General features: G+C 38.3%; 1 long non-coding RNA gene across 1 annotated transcript; it reads right to left on the bottom strand.

The window, feature by feature from the left end:
- On the bottom strand, window positions 592–1,484 carry LOC109726697. The gene is made up of 2 exons (XR_002220586.1): window positions 1,333–1,484; window positions 592–995 (listed from the first exon to the last, which is right to left on the bottom strand). It is a non-coding gene; the product is annotated as an uncharacterized LOC109726697 (long non-coding RNA).

Genomic DNA, 8,678 nt, shown 5'->3' on the forward strand with positions numbered 1-8,678 from the left:
AGTAGACAGTGGATTATTCCCTTGGCTTACATATTCTCGAGCCTCTAGCCGGTACACACATAATCCTTGGGATGTATTCCTGAATGTGAATACTCGACGATGGTGCTTCTCGAAAGGATATGGATTGGGCGGTGAAACACTGGGCGAAAGAGTTTACTTTGTGAATGCTGAGTTTGAAGTCTGACGGGCAGTAGTCTTCGTTGGGAGCAGCTTCGACCAAAGTTGCGGGAATACCAAAGGGCTACTCGATGGACCAGTACTTCTCTCTTGGTAAAGGAAGATCGATAGGGAGATCGATCACTCTTTGGAGTGTGCCCATGATATGGAAAGAGAAGGCTAGCTCGGGTGTGCGACACTTGAGCGCCGTGCGGGGATTTTCAAGGTGAAAAAGCTAACCCCGTGACAAGTGCTCGATATACACATCATATACATATGCACTCATATCCACTATCCAAGAAAACTCGCAATCTGCTCCTTATCAAGGTAGTTATAGTAACACATAAGTGCACCCAACCATGATAATAACCACTCGGCACAAGATTCTCAATTAAATCTAGTTTACATCGCACAATAGATCAGGCTCAACTCAAGTACTCAACTCATGTCATGCGAGCATGCTATCATGAATCATAAAGTGTCTATATAGAGTGGCTATTTAACGTGACTACTATGTCCAATATCATAATAAATATATAGCTATTATGATCATGAAATTTACAGTTTAAATGACTAATAAGTTTGCAAAATTGCTAACTCAATAAGATTAAGATATCCCAATCACAGTTTGTCAATGCCTCAGGGGATGATGGTAGAAGTCAAAAAGATGTTTTCTATAGTCACCAGTTGTCCCTCGATTGACTTATAAGGTCCAAGCTTGGTCAGCCACCATATAGAATTGAGTACCCACTGGTTGACCACCAGAACCCCAAAGCCACTCCATTGTACCTATGGCGGTCGACCACAAGGTTGCGGTCCGTCGACTGAAGGATTGCTGTCTGTCGATCATGCAACATTTATAATAGCAAAAATAAGGTCAAAGCATATCAAACCAAACCCCAAAAGATGCCAAGACTGCAAAACAATCAAAATTAGGGAAAAGATAGCAAGCGAAGCACCCAAAATTTCGAGCTCGGAGTCGACGAATGGCTCGTTTGGAGAGCGCTGCGCCATTATCCAATCCGGACTTTGTTAAATTACAAAATTATACAGCAATCCAGTTGTATACAAATAGAAATAAAATAGTCACAATCTTACTAAATATTATTAAATATTTATATGACTAAAAAGGAAGATGAAACTAAATACCAAAAGTTACGTAAGTTGGAGTCTAACCAATATAAGCGTAATGTTCCAACTTTGAGCTTCCAACTATGCATTGGAATTGTTGCGGATAGGCCTTGATCATGGCACCAGAATAGGCAAAATAAGATAGGATAATAGCTTGAGAAGAGAGTGGAAGTGACAAAGAAAAGTAACAAGTAAAAGAGAAGAATAAAAAAGAGAGAGAGGAGAGGAGAGATGCAGAAGATGTTAGATATTTTGCCTTCTTTTTTTGTTATTATTGGTTTGGTCCATACACTGGGTTCATGAAAATTAACTGGATGTCTGGATTCCCATTGGTGGATTGTGATTCAAGTTGGTGGTGAAGTAGACTCGGGCCGGTTCCTACGCACTACTCCTAATTCAAGTCAAAGTTTGACTTGAATTAGGAATAGACACTACAATAGAATTATGTTATAAGGACATATTTTTGGGATATTTTTGTGTAAGTGTCTCATTTATGCCAAATTTTTTTTAAAAAATCTACTAAGGCCTAAATATAAAGCCAAATCCAATAAAAAATAAAAAATTTCTCTACTCAACCAATCCCACCCAACCCACTCGGCCCGATTATAAATAGAAAAGGAAAAAAAAAAAAATTGATCACCATCTCCCTTTCCTCTCCTCCACCGCAACAGCCGACGAGGTAGGGTTCCGGTAGCTGGAGTTCGGCCGCGAGGATCTCGTAGGGACTGTAGAGGGCTACGATAGCCATGTGTCCCTCTGCCACATGTCTCTGGAGGAGTGGGTGTCAAATTTGAAGGTGGCCCTACATATAGCGACCTCACATATATAAAAATTGTTGGTAATTTAGCCAGCAGTACTTTTTTTGACCTATACTGATATTTAAAAGTGTCGTTCTATACCGTTTTTGTTGTAATGAGGATTAGGCCGATATATACACACACACACACATGCGGTGGGTGGATCCAATAGCAAGGTTTGAATTAATTAGCAACCCGGGCTTAAGGACGTACGGCAGCAAAAGGAGAAGGTGCATAGCAGCCTTGCATGCAACCTCAGGATTGAAGTTGGCAGAAGAGCAGCTGTTCTCAATCAATTGTTTGAGCGATTTGGATTCATCAAAGCAACGGCATAAAGCAAGGATTTAAGTATTGTGGCACGGAGTCGTGCCGGAAACTCACTGGCACAGTACGGCACGATGCATGCCGGGCCGTGCCGATGCTTGCCGGTCACAAAAAATTCATGTTTGTCGACATATAATAGCATAAAATATTTATTTTCTTTAGCAATAAAACTTACTAATTTAAAGAATAAAGGGTTTTGAGCTATGTCATCGGCACGGGGGCTGTATCATGCTAATATCTTATTGACACAATACGGCATGGTTGATATAGCCCGTGACAATGGGCACTTAAATCCTTGGCATAGAGGATATTGGTCAAAATATTTTATACTCATCTAATTTAGTCTTCTCAATTTTTTGAAATGCTATTTTCGATGATATCTTGGAGTTTTCGTTGGAATGAGAGAAAGACAGGATTCACTATAAGGCTCTTGATTTTTTATCTAGAGAAGACGTAAGGTGTAAGCTTGTACTTCTATTGCTTTGTATAGTAGAATACATCTCTCTCACTCTTTCCGTTGATGTAGGCAATTGTCAAACCATGCAAATTTTGATTTCTTCTTTCTGTATTTATTTCTTTTACCATTCGATTTTCTCTATTTTTTTATGCATCTCTATTGGTAGGGCATGACAGACAATCCATCCGATTCCTAGCAAGAGAAGAAGAAGATAAAATGAGAAGGATGGGGGGAGCTTCAGATTAGGGTTGGGAGGGGATAAGTAGATTTGGCAAACTAGCGGCTTGGGCAATCCGTGGGCAGGTCAGTGTACTCGTCAGTTATCCTGGTGTGGATAAAATTTATCCGAAAATTTTTGGATAGCAATCATCCTTACCCATACCCGCCCATGTGCAGGTGCTTGGGTATATAAGTTACCTACAAGGTAATCTTTCTATTTTCATACTTTTCAAATACAAACAACATATATATTATAAAAGATTAAAACTTAACTTATTATTTAAAATATTATAACATATAACAAATAATAATGAAAAGAATGACACCACAAAAACTTAGTGTTAGGTTCTAGGAACATGTAAAATAAAAAGAGTATTCACTATTTCATTTTTTATTTTTTTTAAAAATAATATAAGCGGGTACCATAGGTATTGCGGGTTGCCCAAAATGCTTGTAATTTAACAGTACCCTTTCATTGTATCCATAATTTTTTGGATAAGAAAAACTAGTACCCCATACCCACAAACTTGCGGATAAACTGTAGATACCCGCAGGTATAGGTTGAGATTGCAAGGTTTAGGGATAAGAAGAGAGAGAGAGGGAGATGAGGTGTGCGCATTGTAAGAGGGAAAGGACACTTCTTCTCTCCCTGCATAATAATAAGGGCTTGTTTGGTTCACGATTTGTAATATTCTAATAGTCATTCTTATTTTCTATTAAAAATATTCAAATCATTGCTATTCAACTCAAGTTGGATAGTCGTAAAAGATTTTTGTAAAGTAATGGAATTATTCATTATAATTCCAAGGGAATAGGAATACTTGATTGTCATGGGCAGGAGATTCTCTCATTTTCATAGTTAATAGGAACCATTAATTAGTAAGCCATTAATAAGAATATACTAGTTCTTAACAATTTTCCAACCCAAGTGGTTTGATAAGTTAGTGATAAGCTTGTCTGTAACGTATCGAAACCTCGATAGCGATTATCGAACTTTAGCCAAATTTGTTAAAGTGCCGAGAGAAATGGATGTACAAAGTCCGGTTGACATTCCAACAATGTTGGAAGGATCAAAGTCGAGTCCCGAGAGTGTTAAGCAAGTTTTAGCATTGTTCGGCGTGATTTAAAAGTGAACAATGCGAAAGAAATAGTTGGGTATGTTCCATTGAGCGTTCCAACAATATTGGAAGGGTTAAAAAGGTGTTCTAAAAGAGTTATAAGGGTTTTAGCATCGACCAGCGCGAAATAGAATCGAAAACGGTGCAAAACCAGCATTCTGGGCAAAGTGTACCGGTACAACCATCGAGTTGTCACCGGTATAGCCCTGCAGACCAAGAAGAGCTTGCTCTCGGGTTTGGGAGAAAAATCGGAAGTGTACCGGTACACTTTCAAAGTGTACCGGTACAAATCCTGCGTAACCGAGAAACATGCTCTCGGGTTGGCCTCTGCGCAATCGTGTACCGGTACAAATCCAATGTGTACCGGTACACTTTGGTCTGGCAGCACCAATTTGGTCTGCTGCAAATAAAAAGAAATGAGAGCCTAGATGCAATTGTAGCACCTTATAAAACACCCCAACACCTCTCTCTCCCTCTCCCACAGCCAACACACACACCTCATCTCTCATTTCTCTCTTTCTCTCTCTCTAGATCACTTCAAAGAGCTAGGAGGTGAAGGAGGAGAAGGCTTTGGAGGGATTTTTGGTGGTTTTGAAGGCTTGGGATCTCTCCTACAAAGTAGACATTGGAGAGCTTTGGGCTAAGGTGAGGTGTTTTGTGACAATAGGTCTAGGGTTTGATTTTATGCCCTAGAAAATTAGGTTTTGATCTTCTCTCATGTATAAAAATCTAGTAATGGCTTAGAACACATGAAAATCCTAGTTTTCTTCATGTGCTCTAATGGTGAATTCCTAGGGTTTGCTTATTATACCCTAGAAATGGTTTAGATGGTTCTAAATGAGCTTCTAGATGTTGGACAAGCTCTCTTTTGTTTGTTTTAGAGATCAAAACCTAGGTTTGAGCAAATGGTATTGTTAGGGCACCAAATTTGGGGCTTTTGCCCTAGGGAGTTTCTAAGGTAAATTGACATTGGAGAAACCTAATTGGGGGTATTCCCGACACGTTGGGCAACTAGGTTTGACGTTACGAAAAGCCTATGTAGGAGTTCTAAGTATTAAGCCTAATTTGGCTTCGTTTTGCCGCAGGCGATAAAGTAGGGCTTCAAAAATCTCAAAAAATTCACCGTAGCACCTTTGCAACCATACAAGGTGGGTGGTGCATACCAAGGATCTCGAAATTCCTTTTATGTCTAAAGTGTCATATTTGAGAATATGAATGTATTGAGCATAATGCATAGGGGTAATTGTGAGCTTCTTATCGCATGTTGTGGGTTCAAATGCATGTGAAATGCTAGTGAGACAATGAGAATTTATACACCCTATGTATGCATGACAAGTGACAAGAACCTAGTAGACTTAGTAAACAAATATGACATGTGGACATGAGTCGTAGAGAGTGGCATCTACTAGTTTTGAACACTTAGAGAACAAGTGTGGCATCATTGTATGAGTACAAAGAACAAATAGTGTATATGACACTAGTAAAGGTTAACGAATGCAAGTATACAAAGGTAGTGACATTATGACATAACAACCTTAGAGTTAAGGGTCATATGTGCATTGTTTTCTTATAGTTTAGGAATGGATTGAACTTGACATCCTTATAGTTAAGGATTGGATCATACTCACCTGTAACTCCTTGCTCGAGGGTGGTAGCTCCCCCTCAGGCGATGTGCTCCGGAATTGTCATCACTGGTTCGTAGCGAGTATCTCCCCAGAGGACGGTCCCGTCGGGTTGTAGCGAGTATCTCCTCGATAGTAGGGATTTGGGTTGGTGAGTTTGTTGAGGGCGAAACTTACAGGTTAGCCAAGAGATTAGGCAATGAAATTATAATCTTGCATTGATCATGAGCATACTATTGAGCATTGCATTGATTATTGTTTAGGCATATTAGCTGCATTTGTATAATTTAGTTACTATCTATATCTCTTTTCTTCTATTATGCCTGATTTAGACCTAGTGGGAAAGTCGGCGTGGTTGGTTGCCGAACCCACTGGAAATTTTATTTTAGTTCTCACCCCACTATTTCCACAGAGCCGGAACCGAGCGAACCGGCAAACGACCGCGGTAAGGGCATCGTGCCCTAGATAGAGACCACCCGAGATGGTTTCATATTTTGAAGTTGCATTCCCTTTACTATCATCTTTTGTATTTGATGATTCTAGATGCTTATGAGTATGATGTAAAAGATATTTACTTTAAATATCAAAAGTTATATTTTGGAGTATTGTGATGTAAAAAAGAAATGATGAAAGAGCATGTAAAGGAACTTGATTAAAGTAGTATACATGTATGTGATTTAAAGTTAATCATATTACTTGTTGAAGTTTAGTTTAGTACTTTCACTTTGGCTATTGCTTGTCCCCGTGCAAGCCATTGTGTTTGCTTCCGCATGTGCAAATTTTACTCTATTGATACTTGTTGTTGACCCTTGGGCGGATAGGGGAGGCTCTGTCCATTCGGCGTCTGTTCGACGGGTCCGAACCGGCCAAATTGGACCGGGTTCGGGGCGTGACATTGTCATTCCAAATATAAAATACAATATTTCTGAAATATTACAAACCTTGAACCGAATGACCGACAATAATAATAACGGAAAGAGAGAGAATAAGTGGGCGTAACAATCGAGGTTGGAGTTGCCTAGCTCGTTTGTCTGCGATCACCAGTCGGTTGACTGCTAGGCGACTAAAAAATTAGTTCCAAATAATATAAAATATAATATAAAATAAAATTTTTCATATTCATACTAACATTTTAAAAATTTCAAATTTAACTCGAAATTTAAGTAAAATGCATCAAATAAAAGTTCCAACTAGGAATTAAACTAAAAAGTTTAAGTCACTTGGGGTGGAGTGTTTTAGAAAGGATGCACACATAAATACATATTATTTTTGGTGATTAAGTAGACCATTCTTATTATGTTTAGTCTTCAATAATTAAATCGTAAAAGGTAAATTTGATAATTTTCAATTTATTTAAATTTTGAATTTTAAGTTAATTTAAATTAGTTAAGTTTTAACTGATCCAACAGTCGACTGCGGGAACTCCTTTAATTGATTGTCTGCAACCACCACCTACTAGCTACCTCTCTTCACTAGTTTTCTCTCTTCTCTCAATACAACCCTCTACGCTCTCTTTTTCTCTTCCCCTCACGTGACCTCTTTTTTCCTATCCTCCTCGTTTTTTTTCCATCGCTTTCTCTCTTTTCTTTTCTCACTTGTTCTTCTTCCTCCTCCTTACTCTTCACTCCATCACTTCTTTCTTTGTTTTCCCTCTTCTTAACTACACCGGCTCCTATTTCTACTCTTGAGGCTTTTATTCCCATCTTGCGGTTATTTTGGAATCATGGCCGAGGTTCCCCATCCATGAAAGTTCCTATTGATTCAGGGCCAAGCGTGAGAGCCTAGAGTTGGAGCACTAAACTCTCTTTGCTTAGACTTCAATTTGGATAAAACTTGTAACTAAGCCCAAACCCTTATTTTTGTTGTATAAATGATGTCCATTGATGTTTCGGAAGTTTTTTTACAAATTCTTGATTGTATTTCTATTTGGGAATGAAATGATTGTGATATTTTTTTGGTTTGTGAAGTTTGGGTTTGAACTGCAGTTTTCAGGTACCTTGTGATCAACCGACTATACCTCCCCATGGTCGACTGACGCGGTTCCTAAAGGAAACTATAGTGTCGGTTGCCTAAGCAGTCGACTGCTCTTATATCCTGGTTGACTGGTCGTGAGGTGACGGTTGGCTGTTGATGGCCCAATGAGCATGGACTTTTTGATTTTGTTGCAGTATTTTTAGGTGGCTTCATTAAGAGTTGTGAGAAATTTTATTTATTTATTTAGTTGCAATTTTTATGTCCTTCTAGGCTTGATCGAGGATGCCTCCCTCTTTTTTACTTCTCGTCTTCCAAGGATACCGACGATACTAGTGAGTCGGAACTATCTCTCCAAATTATACCACTAAAAATTTTTAAAAATTCTTCTTTTTAAATTATTGTTATATTCGTTTTATTATCCATATCTACTTGCATGAAAACTTGTATATGATAACTATACTTCATAAGCATGTTATACCTATTAATAAATTGCTCTTATATAAACTGTTAGATGCATGTCTTTTTAGAATTTGTTTTGATTGCTTAGTTTTATCATTACAAATCTATGTGCAATACATGTCGATATTAGTTGGAATATATTACTTTATAAGATGCATCATGAAGATAGAATTTGTAATTGACATTCTATTTCAATTGTTATTATTTGAACATAGGAATCTCAACATTAGGCTTTACTATCTAAAATTTTTGACTGAAAGATATCCCTCACCATTTATGACCTTTTAGCTACATTAAATGTGTCACAACCCAAACCCCAGCAACGATACTGTCATAAAATATCTCAACAGCCATGCTGTCATATAATATCTCAACAGGCTCATCTGCTCGAGTCACAAAGTCAAGGTGCTGGAGAAATCTC

This window comes from Ananas comosus, linkage group 21, assembly GCF_001540865.1.
Source record: "Ananas comosus cultivar F153 linkage group 21, ASM154086v1, whole genome shotgun sequence".
Lineage (NCBI taxonomy): Eukaryota > Viridiplantae > Streptophyta > Magnoliopsida > Poales > Bromeliaceae > Ananas > Ananas comosus.